At 40.6% G+C, this 17,892-nt stretch overlaps 1 protein-coding gene across 1 annotated transcript in view; it reads right to left on the bottom strand.

Annotated features, from left to right (window-relative positions):
• RUNX1 (RUNX family transcription factor 1) overlaps positions 1-17,892 on the bottom strand; it is a 1,082,664-nt gene that overhangs the window by 263,175 nt on the left and 801,597 nt on the right. The window contains exon 4 of the mRNA XM_058427503.1: positions 7,985-8,121. The gene's annotated coding sequence lies outside the window, so the exon portion shown is untranslated. The remainder of the gene's footprint in view (positions 1-7,984; positions 8,122-17,892) is intronic.

The following is a 17,892-nucleotide window of genomic DNA, read 5'->3' as shown; positions in this document are numbered from 1 at the left end:
TGGTCTTGAACTCCTGACCTCAAGCTATCCACCTGCCTCAGCTTTCCAAATTGCTGGGATTAGAGGCATGAGCCACTGCGCCTGGCCTCCTATAATTCTATTATTATTGCAACATAAATTTACTTGTCTTAATCTTAGGTAGAATTATTCAGTTTCTCCTTTATCACTGCATTATTTATCTCTTCTGATCTTTTTCCTGGGCCTTACCAAATATCAGGAACACCCCACTTTCTCTGCAACCTTATATATTTCACTGAGTATTTATTGAGTACTCAATTATTTCACTGAGTATTTTCTAGCCATGGACAAGACGAACCTGGTTGGTTATACTTAGAAGAAAGTTTACAGTCTTATAAGCCATTCACATAGGAAATGAATGAATAGCAAATACTGGAAGTACAAGTATGGCCAGGATTAAAACTAGGGTAAGGTGAGTGAGGCTCCCAGGATGCAAAATTTAAAGAGGCATTGACTCTCAGTGTCGACCCCGTGTTGCACAACCCGAAGGATGAGGGCTTCCTTAAATTTTGCACCCTAGGTGCCTCTCTTGCCTTGCTATTGTCCTGACCTTGGGTATGGCTCACGAAACTAAGCAGAGACCATGAGCTGGGCAGAGGGTGGTGTCTGAGTCAGGAAGGGGTTTTGTGGCTGACAAACTTGTAGCCACAAAATAATGGAGTCCTGAGCTGGACCTTGACACATATGCAAGTTTCATTTTGTCTGTAATAGACGTGTACAGTTTTGACTGACAAAAGAACAGGGGGAGGAGAAAGAAGGGGAAGGGATATGAGGTGGAAGGCAGATCAGAAATAGGCCCAGCTTGGAAGAAAGTGAGGATACCAACCTGGCAGAGAAAGAGGAGCTGATGAAGGAGACTAGAGAAGGACCCGCCTGGAAATACAGAACTTGGGCCAAGTAAAGGAGGACCCTGAAGGTCAGGCTGACAAATTTGATTTTATTCTGTGCATGATGGGGAGCCACCAAAATTCAGGAAAGTGAGGGGATGAAATCAGAACCTTTGGAAAATTGATCCAGTAGTGGCATCTATGATTATTTGATTAATCTATTGACTCTTGATAGCAGAGGTCTTGGCTATTTTTGCTCATTACTGTATCTCCAGCATCTATCACTGTATTTGATATGCAGAAACTTTTTGATAAATGAATTAATGGATAAATGGATGGATGAGGCTTTATTAGGACTAGAGGCTGGGGAACCAGACGTTGTAGTATTCAGCTATGGAGTAACAAGCTCCTTAACTAAGGATGTGGGTAGCAGGAATGGAAAGCAATGGGACTGTGATAGTTGACTGCGTTAAGAGCCTCAGTTTTTTGGACCTCCTTGTAATCTTTCCCTTTGCCCTGTAACTGTGGTCTCATCCCACCCTGACCCTGAGCTTGGCCTTATGACTTGCTTTGGAACAGTCACAAAATTGACTGTAACCAGAGGCTTAAAATGGAAAAGTGCTTCCGCATCAGAATATGCTTGGGCTGGCTGGGCTGGTGTATGGGAAGGTGAGACACATGGAAGAGAGCCAGTCTTCCCAGCTGAGGCCATCCTAGACCAGCTGATAGCTAGCTGACCACTGGCCACTTAAGTGAGCTCCAGCCCAATGTAGAAGAACTAGCCAGCCAAACCCAGCCATGACCAGCAGATTGCCTTGCTTTCTCATAGAAACACGAGCAATAATACAGGATTGTTGTTTTAAGCCATAGAGTTTTTGGGTGGCTTGTAAGACTGAATTATTGTGGCAATAGTTCCTGCAGGAGAAGAGGTAGAGATTCTGAAAGCAACAGAATGGAGCTGCAGCTGTGGCTGTAAGACTGAGTCAGTTAATTTGCAAAGTGAAAGAGAATATAAAACTGAAGGTGGAGAATGAATAAAAGAAAGGAGTGGGAGGAGAAAGGAGCCAGAGGAAGGCTGACAAGTGAAGTAGGACAAAGATAAAGGGAGCATAGTGCAAGCCAAGGGAGGAAGAAGTGTCAAGGGAGGGAAGGGAAACAGAGTTAGATGCTGAAAAGAGAGAGGCATGAAAAACAAAGACTATGGAAAGGTCAACAGATTTGATAAGAAAGAGTTACTTGAGGTCTGTTCCTTCATGACACCTCATCAGACTAAACAGAAGGGTGACATCCAATTTTGCTGGCGTGCAGACAAGCAGTTCCTCCTCTGCTTGAATACAAAGTTAATATGAAGTTAATGATTACTCTTCTGATGTTGTTCGAATATATATGTTGATTATATGGCTTTTCTGTTTCGATTTAATTCAAAAATATTAATATAGCATGTAGTTGATAGAACAGAGATAAATTACATGTAAAGAAAGATTTTGAGTACTCCTTGTTGCTGCTTTTTTCTAAAATTTTTTTATTCTTATTTTTAATTCAAATTTTATTTTAGGTATAGAGGGTACATGTGAAGATTTGTTACACGGGTGTGTTGTACCCAGGTAGTGAGCATAATACCTAATATGCAGTTTTTCAACCCACAGCCCACCTCCTTTCCCTCTCTAGTAGTCTGCAGTATCTATTATTCCCAAGTTTATGTCCATGTGTGCCCAGCACTTAGCTTCCATTTGTAAGCAAGAACATGTGGTATTTAGTTTTCTGTTCCTGCATTAATTCACTTAGCATTATGGCCTCTAGCTCTATCCATGTTGCTATAAAGGACATGATTTCATTCATTTATGGCTGTGTACTATTCCACGGTGTATGCGTACCATAGATTCTTTATCCAGTCTACCATTGACGGGCACCTAGGTTGATTCCATGTCTTTGCTGTTGTGAAAAGTGCAGCGATGAACATATGAGTGCATGTGTTTTTCGGGTATAATGATAGTAGCTCTGTTTCAAGTTCTTTGAGAAATCTCCAAACTGCTTTCCATAGTGGCTGACCTAACTTGCATTCCTATCAATAGTTTATAAGCATTCTCTTTTTCCCACAGCCTCGCCAACATCTGTTGTTTTTTGACTTTTTAATAATAACCATTCTGACTAGCGTGAGATGGTATCTCATTGTGGTTTTGATTTGCATTTCTCTGATGATTAGTTATGGTGAGCAATTTTTTTACATGTTTCTTGGCCACAGATATGTCTTCTTTTGAGTAGTGTCTGTTTATGTCCTTTGCTCACTTTTTAATTGGTTGTTTTTTGATTGTTGATTTGTTTAATTTGCTTATAGATTCTGGGTATTAGACTTTTGTCAGATGCACAGTTTGCAAATAATTTCTCCCATTCTGCAGGTTGTGTGTTTAATCTGTTGATAGTTTCTTTTGCTGTGCAGAAGCTCTTTAGTTTAATTAGGACACACTTGTCAATTTTTTTTTTGTTTCAATTGCTTTTGGGGACTTAGCCAAAAATTCTATGCCAAGACCAATGCTGAGAAGGGTGTTTCTTAGGTTTTCTTCTAGGATTTTTATAGTTCGATATCTTACATTTAAATCTTTACCCCATCTTGAGTTAGTTTTTGTATATGGTGAGAGCTAAAGGTCCAGTTTCATTCTTCTGCATATGGCTAGCCAGAAATCCCAGCATCATTCATTGAATAGGGAGTCCTTCCCCATTGCTTACTTCTGTTGGCTTTGTCAAGTATCAGATGGTTGCAAGTGTGCAGCTTTATTTCTGAGTTTTTTATTCTGTTCCATTGGTCTACATGTCTGTTTTTGTACCAGTACCATGATGTTTTGGTTACTATAGCCTTATACTGAAGGCTATACCCAACTTGAAGTTGGATAGTGTGATGTCTCTGGCTTTCTTCTTTTTCCTTAGGATTGCTTTGGTTATTTGGGCTCCTTTATGGTTCTATATAAATTTTAGAATAGTTTTCTCTAATTCTGTTAAGAATGACATTGCTAGTTCGATTGGAATAGTGCTGTAAATTTCTTTGGGCAATATGGCCATTTTAACAATATTGACTCTTCCAACCCATGAGCATGGAACGTTTTTCCATTTATTTGTGTCATCTCTGATTTGTTTTCAGTGGTATTTTGAAGTTCTCCTAGTACAGATCTTTCACCTCCTTGGTTAGCTGTATTCCTAGGTGTTTCATTTCCTTTGTGGCTATTGCACATGGGATTGTGTTCCTGATTTTACTGTTAGCCTGGACATTATTGATGTATAGATATGCTACTGATTTTTGTACACTGGTTTTGTATCCTAAAACCTTACTAAAATTGTCTATCAGTTAGTAGTCTTTTGGCAGAGTCTTAAAGGTTTCTCTATATAAAATCATATGAGAGATAGTTTTTCTTCTTCTTTTCCTATTTCGATGCCTTCTTTCTTTTGCCTGATTGCTTTGGCTAGGACTTCCAACAGCTAGATTTTGAAAGCATGTTCGAGATGGGCTGTTGTGGGGTAAATAGGGATGATCCTTCAAAAAGAAGGACAGTTCACAGCAGCTGTAGGTGATGAGTCTTGGGAGGATGCTGTGGCCACTTGTGCTATTAAGATACGATGAATATGGAATAACAGAGTGAGGTGTCCAGGGATTTCCAAAGAGTGTTCAAGAACTATTTGGACACCTGATCCTCAGGGAAGATATAAAAAGGTCAAGAGTGGGCACTGAAGAAGGAAGTCTTTGAAGAGAGTGATTGAAATGTAACTGATCCACGTGTCTTCTCCGACCTCAGTGACCAAAGCATAGAGGGGAGCCTGTCTGTCACATGAAATCTAGCAAGAGGGGCTTGAATCAGATCATGCAAGGAGCATGTGTCCATCAGTTGAGGCCTGACTCATCCCCTGGGAGAGTGGAAGTGGCCTCTTGTAAAGTAGGATAGACAGGGATAGCGTTAGGAACTTCCCACATGCCCCTTTAGGAATCCTTGAATATGGAATCCCTAAACGAGATGTTGGCTAGGCATTGTTTTAAAATGGATTTTGCCTAAGAAGGTGGACTTTTCAGGCAAGGAGATTTTAGCCCAAAGAGGTTATGATATAGACCACTGGGAGCAGCAGCCAAGAAGGAAGGGAGGAGGGGCCGATAGCCTAGAGAGGGTACAGCTTCTGTATGGGCAGTTTCAGCAGAAGGACCCTAACGGGAGTGCCAATCAACGTGGAACCCATGAGCGTACACAGGGCAGATGCAATTGGCAATAAACATCTATGAGGTCCAGAGAGAGCCGAGCCATCTGATACTAGCAGCAGACAAGCAGCCTCCCCATCCTCCTCCCTGTCTCCCTTCACCCTCCCCAGCATGGCAAAGTGAGATGTCTTGGTTAGCAAGGAGTAAGGGTGGATGGAGGAATCTAGGCTGCTGGAAGAAAGGAGCTTGGCCACATGCCATTAACCCAACCAAGCAGTCATCCCAGTAGGCTGCAACTGTGGCTATGGGAGTCAAATCAAGTTTTCAGTTTTGATGATTTGAGATTCTGTGATTTAGAGTGACCATAGGACTTTTCTTATCTAAGTGAGAGGCAGAGAAAGGATCGCCCACATTGAATATATTTAAAAGAACAGTGGAAGACAAAAATCAAGTGAGTTTTCAAAAAGTGGAAACAACACAATGTGTCCATTGAGTCGAACAGATGAATGGATAGAAAAAATGTGGCGTGTGTGTAAAGTGAAATATTACTCTGCCCTAAGAAGAAGTGAAATTGTGATGTGCTCTACAACACGGGCAGACCTTAAAAGCATTATATTTAGTGAAATCATCCAGACACAGAAGGACAAATATTGTATGATTCTACTTACATAAGGTAGCCAAAATAGACAAATTCATAGAGACAGAAGGTGGAATAGAGGCTACCAGGGGCTGACAGGATGAGGGAAAGGCAAACCATTGTTGGATAAGCATAGAGTTTCGGATTGGAAAGATAAAATTCTGGAGATGGATAGCAGTGACAGTCGCTTAACAAAGTGAATGTAATTAATGGCACAGAATTGCACACTAATGAATAGTTAAAATCATAAATATTATGTATATTTTACCACAATAAAAAAATTAAGTGGCTTTTATGATTAGAATTCTTTGTGTTTAAAATAACTGTTTATATCCATGATGAGACTCTTATATAATGGTCTACATAATGGTCTGTACGTCTTCTGGGTGAGTAGCAGTGGATTTATTTATTAATTATTATTCATCCCCTTCCCCTTATCAATGCTGGGTTGGACAGTTGGATATAGATATGGCCAAGATCTGGCTCTTGGCTTTAGGTGATTGGGTTAGTGTAGTCTATCTTTTGTCGTGAGACCCTCAAGAAGGCTTGTTTAATTCAGTATGCAACACAGTTAATATAATACTTCTTAACTCATTGGCATTACTAAATCTTTATTATTTTTATGATAATTAGAGGAAGCAATTAGAAGACTGTCCAGCAAAATGATTCTTCAGAAAGTTTCTGATTTAGCTGCATTCTCCGTGGCACTCTATACCTGTTGTCTACTTATAGAGGAATGTAGAGTTGTGTCTTAATTGAGAAAAATAAAACTTAAAATCATTTTTTTCTAGAACATAAATTACTATTATTAGGGTTGACTGCAAAAACTCTACAGACCCACAAACTCAGACACACACATAAACACATACACACACAAACACACATACATACACACAAACACAAACACACACACAAATACACATACACGAACACAAACACACGTACACACACACACACACACACACACACACACACACACACGCTTTAGTCCAGGATATTGATTTCACTTTAAACTCTGGCCTCACTTGGCACGAATGTTTGGGCAAGCCCTAACATATCTTTGGGTATTCCCCGTTCCTGTAGTTAGTCAACCACACAGAGGGCAGATCTAGAGGAGATAACTGATTTAATGATAAGTTAAATGATTAATCCTTTTTCTGCAGCATCTTAATATGCAGAGATTATCTTGTCTGATGCCTGAGTTATAAATATATTGCCACTCGTATTTAATCCCACACACCACCTATCTTTTCCTTGAATCTACTCAAGTGTTCAACAACAGCCTTCTAGGTTTCTGTCTCCCAGGTAATTCAGATGAAACCAGGAAATCATGCTGATAAAATAGTTTCATCCTGCTTGGAATTGTGTAGCTCACAGTGCACCCTTTTCAGAGAAGCTAAAGGAAATTCAAAATAAGAGATGGAGTCATGACTCGGGGATGACAACTATGTCTCTGTGTTCTGCTGTATTCAGGACAGTGTGGATCATGGACTAACTAGGACCTGTTTCTGAAGGTAGTGAGAAGCAGACTCAACCATGAATTCTGTTAGAGTCAGAACCCTTCACCTATTAATATATACAACATACACACTTTTTAACTCCAAGACTTCCATTTTTATTCCTATCACTTATCCAATCTAGGGAGCTTTAGCTTAGCCTCTCTTTTTGAGTGGACTGAAAACATTTGGAACAATCAGGTGATTCTACTGTACTTCAAACCCTCACCTTAATGGAGAAACATATTTTTGGCCCATCGCTCCCTTTGAATTTCAAGTTTATCCCTACCAAGGACATATTTCTCTGATGTACTGAGGGTAGGCTTGCCAGACTTAGCAAAACAAAACAAAAGAAAACAGAAAAACAAACAAAAAAAAGCATGTATTTTTAACTCTGAAGTTTTGAGAAACAATGAATGAGTTTTTAGCATGTCCCAAATACAGCATGGGATACGGGTATAGTAAAGAATTATTCATTGCTTGTTTGTAATTCAAATTTAACTGGGCAAATTTAATTCATTTACTTAAACTCATTTAACCTGGCAATCCCTGTTGACAGCCAAGATGTGAGATATGCATGTGGACACATATCACCTAAGAAACAGAAAGCTTTGGGGGTTTATTTAAACATACAGGAGAAGATAATAGAGTACGCCATTGAACTTCAATCACTGCAGGCTGCTGTGGATTTTTTTTTTCCTTTTTTCTTGCATCCTTTTCAAGGACCTGGAGAAGTGTCAAATACCAGGCTCACCCTGCTAATGGTTTGCCCACCAGTAAGAAACAATGGCAAAAGGGATCATTTACCTTCTTTTCTCCATGCAGGACTCACCTGCTTTTGGGTCCAGGTGAACTCGCTGTGGTATTGTTCTTCTCTGCTCCGTTTCCAAAGGAGAGCCCAGGCGCGTTAATTGCTGGGTGGTAGCTACACTAAATGCAAGTGGACGACAGCTGGGTGCCAGGCTCGCTCTGCAAGAGAAGGTTTGGGTTTCCATTGTAGTCCGCGTCATAATCCGCACCCTTCCATCTGCACTAACTGTTGTTTTAGGTCTCAAGTAATTGGCTGGAGCTGAAAACATAAACACCTCCACGCGCTTGCCCTTATCATTTTCTTTTTATGTTGGTTTAGGAAATACACCCGAGAGACCAAATGCATACAATGAATCCAGCAATTACCAACCACCATGGACAGGCAGCAAACGCTCAAACAACAAAACACCCAAGGATGGGCGGCTGCTGGCTTCTGACTTTCTTCATGGGGATGGGAGTCCCAGATCTGGGTCTAGGACTCCCTCCCACTTCTGTCCTGGGACAGCTGATTTCAATACTGCCAAAGACGTGGAACTTTTCTTAAGAAGGTTCTCTCCTGATTTATTTTGAGTAAACAACTGATACAGGTTATGTATAGTGCTGGGAAAACTAGTGCAGAGAAAGAGGAGGGACATAACTAGTTTTGTTGTCATCTGTGAAACATTTAATTGCAAAATTGTTGAAAGGAAAATTAGACCTCTCTCTCTTCCCCCCCATCCCCCCCAAGTATGGCTTTGGCAGAAAAATCCCAAAGGAACATTAGAAAGTGGAGATTAAGGGTGAAGATAGGGAGAGACATTCAAAAACACACCACCATTTCATACCTTTGGGGCTGAGTTCTTCAGTCATTCAACAAGCATTTCTTGACCACATTCTATGTATTGGACACCATTTTACTGAGCAAGACAATTTAGAATGAGGTTGTGAACATGAACTTGGAGCTACCTGGGCTTATAATCCCAGTTCAGCCACCTACTAGCTATGTGTCCTTGAGCCATCTACCTAATCTATCTGTGCCTCCTTTCTTTCACTTGTTGAATGGAAATAATACGATTAAGTCCTTCATAAGGTCTCGGTGAAGTGGAAATAATATTCCTTACCCCATAGGGTCATTGTGAGGATTAAATTGGTTAATGCCTGTGAAGCACTTAGAAAAATTCTTGGTACATATTAACTACCAAGTACATATTAGCTCTTATTTGGTGGTGATGTTGTGTTGCTGTTTAACATGAATGAATGTGCCATGTGACATTTTGCGTAAATGATGATGAAAGGGAAGAAACATTACCCCAAACCTATTAGGGAAAGACCAGGTAGACATGATTTTTATTCATGCTCCCTCCTGCAGATAGTAAATGACTTAGGAAGTTGTTTTTGTCACTTTCTACTTTGATCCCCAAACATCAAGAACATGGTTTCTTTAAATAATTCTTTAAAAATTGTTAGAACAACAATGATATGGGCTATCTATAGGAACATGTAGGAAGCATGTTTGCCATCACCTAACTGAAAATTAGAATTATCATCTTGGGTATGTTAAATTGAATTAAGTTTGGCCTAAAGCTGCCTCCATCCATATTTTAAGGTTGGCCTAACAGTTTCTCCATGCGTAGCGAACTGTAACCTAACTTGATGGTTAAACAGACAGTAGCCTACGATTGTAACAAGTAGCCAAGTCTCAGCCAATCTGAGTAGCTGAGTTTCAGCCAATCATGGGGACCAACTGTTCAACCTGTGTTCCTAGAAGGTGACCACTGAGCTATCACCAATTCAGCTGTTTCTGTACCCACTTCCATTCTTGTCACTTTTTTTTTTTCTGTCTGTAAATATTATCCATGCAGCAGTCCTGGGGTTGCTCTGAATCTATTCTGGTTTGGGGGTGGGGCAGGGGGGTGGGTGCTGCCTGATTCATGAGTCGTTCTTTGTTCCTACATTCTGTTAAATTGAACTTGTCTAAAGTTTTTCTTTGAACAGGTAGTGGGACTGAGCTACTATTCAAAATATTCTCTGTGCCCCACTGTGGCTCGCCATCATACCTTCTGTATCTTTTGCTTATCTTCCTGTCATGAGACTAGCAATGTCTTGACACCACTCACCTGAAGCCGGCAATCAACCAACTGAGGAAGACATCAATCTCTGTGATTGTAAACTACTGAGATCGGGTAGTTTGTGGCCTTAACCTAGCCCATCCTGACTGATACAGCGACCCCAGCCAATGACCACCTAACCCATTGTTTTATCTTTATTTGATGCCAGTATTGCTTTTTTGCTAGTTGGTTATTACAGGAAGAGTAGATGTTCATGTATTAAAAAGTAAGGTTTGGCCGGGTGCGGTGGATCAAGCCTGTAATCCCAGCACTTTGGGAGGCTGAGCCAGGCGGATCACGAGGTCAGGAGTTCAAGATCAGCCTGGCCAACGTGGTGAAACCCCGTCTCTACTAAAAATACAAAAATTAGCTGGGTGTGGTGGCACACACCTGTAATCCTAGCTACTCAGCAGGCTGAGGCAGGAGGATTGCTTGAACCCGGGAGGCAGAGGTTGCAGTGAGCTGAGATAGCACCACCATACTCTAGCCAGGGTGACAGAGTGAGAGTCTGTCTCAGAAAAAAAAAAAAAAAAAAAAGTACGGCTTACATCCCAAATAATTTTTGTTTCCTTAGTAAATTACTATGGATCCACTACCCATGCATTCATCTAGGTTCACCATCCTTTTACTTGTTCACTTATTTAACAGACCTTCTGTTAGTAACTAGTTTATATTGGATTTGGGTCTTGGTTCTGGGGGAAGCAGGTAGGTGGTTCAGAAATGCGAAAAACAGGGTTCCTGTCCCCAGCATGTTTATCAAGAATGCAAAAATCTGTTTTAGGACACATAAAGTTCTAGACACTTATTTGCTGGGCAAAGTAAAATTGTGTCCTACTTGTACCACTCTGTTTAAACTTCAAGCCCTTCCCCCTAGCTACCAATATTTTATGAGTTAGCATTGACTTAGTGGTTACTCTAATTTGTAGTCTTCATAAGCGTTAAAATGTAAATCAGATCTTTTGCACCTTGACTTTCCAGGCTAAACATGTGTATTTATTTAAATTAATCTCTCATTGACTGTCCTCACTATCTTCATAATGTTAGTTGCCCCTTATTTGGCTATTTAAACCTCAGTAGTTGTTTTCTCTTTGGGGCAGATATCTAGCTTAAGCAAATCTCTCCAGATTTTGACACCCTGTGACTTTGTTGGTGAGTTTTCGCTGTAATTTTTTTATTTTTTCAAGAAATATCCAGATGATAAACACTGTAAATATATTTTTGATTTATGTCCATTTCTGGCCAGAATTTTCTAGATAATAACTTCAGTCTTCTGTTATTTTTCCCCTTGTCATTCACTCATGCTTGAGATTTTATATGCACTGGGGGCTGGGATACGGGAGTAAAATTTACTTAACTTTGAGCACGTTATCACTTTTTCCAGCATCTTGGGTATATTACAGATCTTACTAATTGCCAAATGACTCCTCTTTTAATAAGTTCTCAAATCTTTTAGTAGATCTAAGCTCTTGAACAAATAAACCCAATATTTCTTGTAGACATGGACAAATCAAGTTTTGCATTTCAGCCAAAGTAAGAGAATAGTCTTTAAAACAGATACAAAATAATAGTAACAGGAAATGTTTTCTCTTCCTCTAGTGATCATATTTTCACTTGGAAAGATTTTGTATATGAAAAGGAAAATAATAATCTTACTTATTTTTATAAGTTATCAAAGATAACTTATAAAATACTGCTGTTTTAAAAAAGAAAACTAAAAATTAATAAAAGACAGAAAAATATTTAATGTTGATGTCTTCAACTATGAAATGTATTAAGAGTTTGCTAATTATATATTAGCTGCCATAGATTGACTCTGTTGCTAAGCACCCTACATGGATTACCTGATTTAATTTTCGTAACCCCATTTTCATCCTCCTTCTCATTGCAGATGAGAAAACCATAGCACAGAGAGGCCAGATAGGCCAGGTGCAGTGGCTCACGCCTGTAACCCCAGCACTTTGGGAGGCCGAGGTGGGTGGATCACCTGAGGTTAGGAGTTCAAGACCATCCTGGCCAACATGGTGAAATCCCGTCTCTACTAAAAATACAAAAATCAGCCAGGTGTGGTGGCACGCGCCTGTAATCCTGGCTACTCGGGAGGCTGAGACAGGAGAACTGGCTTGAACCCAGGAGGCGGAGGTTGCAGTGAACCGATATTGTGCCACCGCACTCCAGCCTGGGTGACAGAATGAGACTCTGTCTCAAAAAAAAAAAAAAAAAGATGGGAGATAATTTCCAAGTCCACATAGATAGAAAGTGTGGGAGCCATGGCTTCAAACCTAGGCAGGCTGGCTCCAAATTTTGCACAAGTCACCATGTCCTAATAGTGCCCAAGCTATTCTTTACCTTTCCTTTTTGTTTTTATTCTTAATCCAAGAGTCAATCAGGAAAGAAGAGATTTGTTTTAATAGGAATTCAAATTTCACATGCTTTGTAGATGAACACAAGGATCATTTGCTTCAGATTAATAGAAATATTTTCTCTAAAGTTCAGAGGGTTTGTAGGAGGTGGCTTCCAAATTTTCTTGTCTTTCTTGTCTCCATGATTTACATTGTTTATAAGGTGTTCAATTATACTACAAAGGGGCCATACATTTCTTTTGGAGATTTAAAATTATTGTGGAGGGATAATATAAGTTGACCATGTCCAGGCCTACTTTTGTTCATGTCTTTATAAAAATCAGAATACAGTTAGGTTATTTTAGATTTTATTCAATGAGAGAGGGTGTGAGTTAGCAGTTCTAGATTGTGCAGTAATTCAAAATGATCAATAAATCTTTCCTTTCTCAAAATACTCTGAGCACTTTTTATCACTCATGAAATTAATATTGTGTACTACCCGAGACTATATAGCTATAGTCTTATCTTCCCTGACAGATTGTAAAATTTGGAGGTTAAAGGGGATATCTAATTCATTGCTCTGGTGCCTTTCGAAATTGGAAAGCTGTGGGAGCCCAACACGTTTTTGTTGAAGTGGTGTATCAGTTATCTATTGCTACAATCATGCCGCAGAACAAACATCCCAAAAACCTACGTGCATTCAACAATGAATGTTTATTATTGTTCACACCTTATGCCTCAGCTGGGCAAATTTTCTGGTCTCAGCAGAGCTCACTCATGCATCTGTGGTCAGCTGAAGGTGGGTGAGCAGTTCTGTTGATATTGGCTGGGCTCTCTCACATGCTGGGGCCAGCTAGCTTAGGACAGCCTCAGCTGGGACACCTGGACTAACCTCCATGTGGTCTCTCATCCTCCAGGATGCTAGCACAGTCAGGTTCACATGGAAGTGACAGAGAAAGTAAGCAGAAATGTGTACAGCCTCTGCAGGTCTTAAAGCTTGGAACTGGCACATTGCTATATCAACTACATCCTATTGGCCAAAGCAAGACATAAGGCCAGCCCTGATTCAAAGGGTGGGAAATAGACTTTGTCTCTTAACTGGAAGAGATTCAAACTCACATTACAAAGGGTGTGTGTACAAGGAGGGCTGAAGAGTTGGGGTTAATTTTGGAATCAACCTGCCACAAGTAGAATAAATAAATAATGACGACCAAACCTCACCGGGTGGCCTTAGATTATCCCTCATTTCCTTACTGTAGGCACGAGAAGTGGCGTTGTGGAGTGGAAAGTAGGAGGGGCTGGCATTGGTTGGCTTAGAGTTCCCACTGTTTTCACGGCTGCTTGACCATGAAGCAGTCATGTCATGTCCTTAATCACAACTTCTCACCTCCCTAGGATGGCCATGAGAATTCAATGGGACAATGCACATTGAATTGCTTTGTAAATCATAAAAAAGCATCTGTGAACTATCACTGCTGTTATTTCATTTGAGTCTGGGGAGCCTGCCTGCAATTCCACTAATTTGACAGATTCTGAATAGCATCCGCAGAGAATGTGTAAATCCCAATGAAAAACATTTCTTTCACTCCACTCTGAGATTGGGTCTGAAAATTGCATCCTGAGAGTCAGAGAAGATTGTACATAGTGGTGCAGGACTGCAAGACATCACAGAAGCCTGTTGTAAATATGAAGAGGTTTTAAATGTGCTGCTGTGACACCACCTTTTGAAAGAACAGACATTCCCGCTCTAGGTGACTCCTATACCAGAGGAAGGTGGCACACTGAAAATCTGGATTTCTGCATTTATTTCTGCTTGTAGGATTAACATGCTCTTAAAGCAAATATAGTCCCAGGTTCTCCTCTTCCAGGTTTTGTGACATCACAGTGCTTTGGGGCCTTCCCCCTTTATGCTGCCTGGGCTGCTTTCCCTGCCCTGTGGAAGCGAGAAATAGGCTCCTATGACATTGAAAAGAGTGCAATCTGGAGTACTAGAATGGACGCATTTTCCCACTCTTGTGGTGCTCTGTGATTAAAATGGAGATGTCTTTTGCATAAATGGCTTGTAAAGAGTTTCTTGCAAACTCCAGTGGTCTGGCTCTGCTTATGAGTCAAATGCAAATGCAAATATTTAACGCATTGTGAGAAATAACATTTAGGAAAAAAGAGACCCAAATAATTAAATATGTGTAGGAGACAGCCCACACTGTTTGACTATGTATACTATTAGTCATCAACTGATGCCTCTGAGACAGATCTGTGGGCATTTACTATGTCCACGAACATGTGGGATCTAAAATTAAAAGACCTAGCCAGGACAAGAAAGACATCAGAGAGAATTTGTTGCTTCAGATTTTATTCTTCAAAAGATTTATCATTCCAAGTGTAAATCCCAAACTCAAAATTACCTTCAATGCCATTGCACATTGTATGTACACAAATGGGATACTCAGACCAACAACATAGGTCTTTCTTGGTGCTAAGAACCCACATGCTATATGAAACTCCGCGTGGCATTCATTTAAAACCAAACCCTCACCAAGTGCATGTACATTGGGATACAGACTCATACCTGTAATCCCAATACTTTGGGAAATCAAGGAGGGAGAATTGCTTGAGCCAGGAGTTGGAGACCAATCTGGGCAATAAAGTGAGCCCCTCACCTCTACAAAAACATTTAAAATTTAGCTTGGCATGATGGTGTGTACCTGTGGTCCTAGGTAGTTGGGAGGCTAAGGCAGGAGGATTGTTTGAGCCCAGGAGGTGGAGACTGCAGTGAGCTGATTATACCAGCTGCACTCTACCTGGGTGAGACAGTGAGACTCTCTCTCTCTCTCTCTCTCTCTTTTTTCTCTCTCTATGTATGTATGAGTAAAATTCCTATATATTTATAAATTCATATGACTAGAATTCTCTCTGTGTGTGTGTATGTGTGTGTATATATATGTATATATAAATATGTGAATAAAAACATAAAAACTAAAACTCCAGGTGAGGATTGTGCTGATTCTGCACATGCAACTGTTAATCCTTTGAAATGGTGCTGTTTCACTTGCCCTGCCTTAAGTCAGCTGGAAAAAATGGTTGGCTTTTGCTTTTCTAATTTGCAAGCCACATACCTTTTTCCTGGCTCTGCACGCTGTCTCATCTTGCTTAGGAAAGGGGCTAGAGATTAGAAGCTGGCCTTGGAGGGGCAGGCCTTTCCTCTTGACCGACTTGGGTGCCATCAGGCTATCGGAGCAGAATGGCTGAGGCCAGGTTGGCGGGGGATCTGGGGTGATCCGAAAGCAGGACTATCTGGCCAACAGCAGCAGCAGTGTGGTGGTAGGAAAGACAGCACTGTCCTTTTTTCATTAAGTATATTTATAAACATACTGAACATGAAACATTTTTCCTTTCTTCACAGTGATGGATGATTATATGTCTATGAAATGTTTTCATTTATTTGGCGCCAGGGTAATCAAAATCAGTTGAAACTGTCCCACTGAAAGGAAAGAAAACAAGTAGGCGTGGGACGCCTGTGCTCCCTCCCTCATGCTCTTCAAGGGGAGTCGCTGGCAGAAGTGCTCACTTTGGAGAGGAACAAGCCCTTCAACTCCTAATTGCTCCCAGTCCTGCTCATGGCTGCCATCCACGGGGGCTGCAGCTCTGCAGAGCTTTCAAAGCAATCGCCTCCACTCTGGAAGCAGTGTAAGAGCATCGGGGCCAGCCTGTGCGTGACTCTGTTTAGGCTGAGAAAGAGCTGGTCCCAGAAAACCTTTGTGAATGAAACGCTCGTGCTTTCATGTCTGCTCTGGCCTGTGTTCTGGGTCAGCTGTTGTGATCTCCAACATCCTGTTTAAACTGGTGTTTTCCACTACATACAGACAAAACTATTTCTATTATAAGCTTCTAATGGTTGTGCAGAGAAAAGCAAGGGGATTAGGTAGGGAAGAAGGGTTGACCTGTTGGGAGAGAAACACAGACAGTAGATACATGCTTGACTCCTTCTTTTGATGGGGTTCTTTGGACACCTACAGAACTCAGATCTTTGTTGTGCAAATATAGCATCACTTTTGAAAGGCCACCTTTTTGGTGAGGTTTATCTAGCCTAAACCATGGGATGATTTTGCTCACTTGTGGACATTTCTCTCTCTGTGGTTTTCAGTGCAGACCTGTTTATAGATGAGGGTTAAGACCCTCAGAGGGTAGAAAACAACTTTCCTGATCTCCAACCATCACCTTTCAAGGAATTGGTTTGAATATTGGAGGAGAGAAGAGATTTTCACTTCTCAAATAGATTTAAGAACTTTTAAAAGTGAATTGAGGGAATTTCCTTTTATTTGTTTTCTTATTAAAATAGGCAGAGATCTAACGGATGCTTTTTAAGCAGAGCAGGAAGGAATGAGCCTCCCTTCTTGGCTCCTCATTAACATGGCACGGAAGGGCTTGGAGATGATCCTTGGGACTCCCCTGCTGGGCACTGAAGTTATGGGCAAAGACTGACAGTCCATTTGTCTCATGTGAACTAGCGATACAGTGAAGAGATCAAATACATCCTTAACATTCCCAAAGCTCAATAAAATAGTAGCTATATGGTGAATTAGAACAAATAACTTATAGTCAAGTTCTGAATTGGATGGACTGAGGTCAAACTCATACAAGGTATTGGAAGAAGGAAGACTTAAACTGGATGGTAACCACCAGTGGCCATTCTGTGAGTAAGTAGCCTTGCATGGCAAAAGAGCTTCATGGATGTGATAAGAACCTTGAAATGGGGAGATTGGCTTGGACTCTCTGGATGGGTCCAATGTAATCACAAGCATCCTTAAAAGTGGACTCGAGAGACAGAAGCATCAGTTTCAGAGGGCATGACATGAGAAAGACTCAACCACCCTTTGCTGGCTTTGAAGATGGAGGAGGAGTCCACAAGCAAAATAATGCGGGCAGCTTCTAAAAGCTGAAAAAGGCAAGAAAATGGATGCTGCCTTAGAGTCTTTGGAAAGGAATGCAGCCCTGCTGACCCCTTGACGTTAGCCCCATGAGATTCATGTCAAATTTCTAATCTGTAGAACCATAAGAGAATAAATTTGTTTTGTTTTAAGCCACTAAGTTTGTGGCTATTTGTTACAGCAGCAATAGAAAGTCTAATACACTTGGAACTATACCAGGAAATTTACCTGGTTTATTTTTGGAATGTGTGCAAACTGGCTAAATGGCACTTTGCATTTTCCAGTCTTCTTAAAGAGTACAAGATGTGGTGGAATCTGACTGCTTGAGCCTTTAAAAAAATCCAGAAAATATGAGCAATGTCTCAACCATTTTGAGCATATGGAACCTGGTAACATAGCAAGGAAAATCAAATAAAAGAAATCACCTCTACCAATAGATCAAAAAAACCATTTTGACTTTTGAGTGTAACCTTTTAGAACATACCTATATCTAGTTTTAAGAAAATTATAACTGTATTTGTAGTGTAAAAACCACTGTCCTAGATAAACACACTGTGCTTATTTTATACTTTTTAG

Source organism: Hylobates moloch, unplaced genomic scaffold (genome assembly GCF_009828535.3).
Source record: "Hylobates moloch isolate HMO894 unplaced genomic scaffold, HMol_V3 SCAFFOLD_14, whole genome shotgun sequence".
Lineage (NCBI taxonomy): Eukaryota > Metazoa > Chordata > Mammalia > Primates > Hylobatidae > Hylobates > Hylobates moloch.
This window is presented reverse-complemented; position numbering and strand designations above follow the sequence as displayed.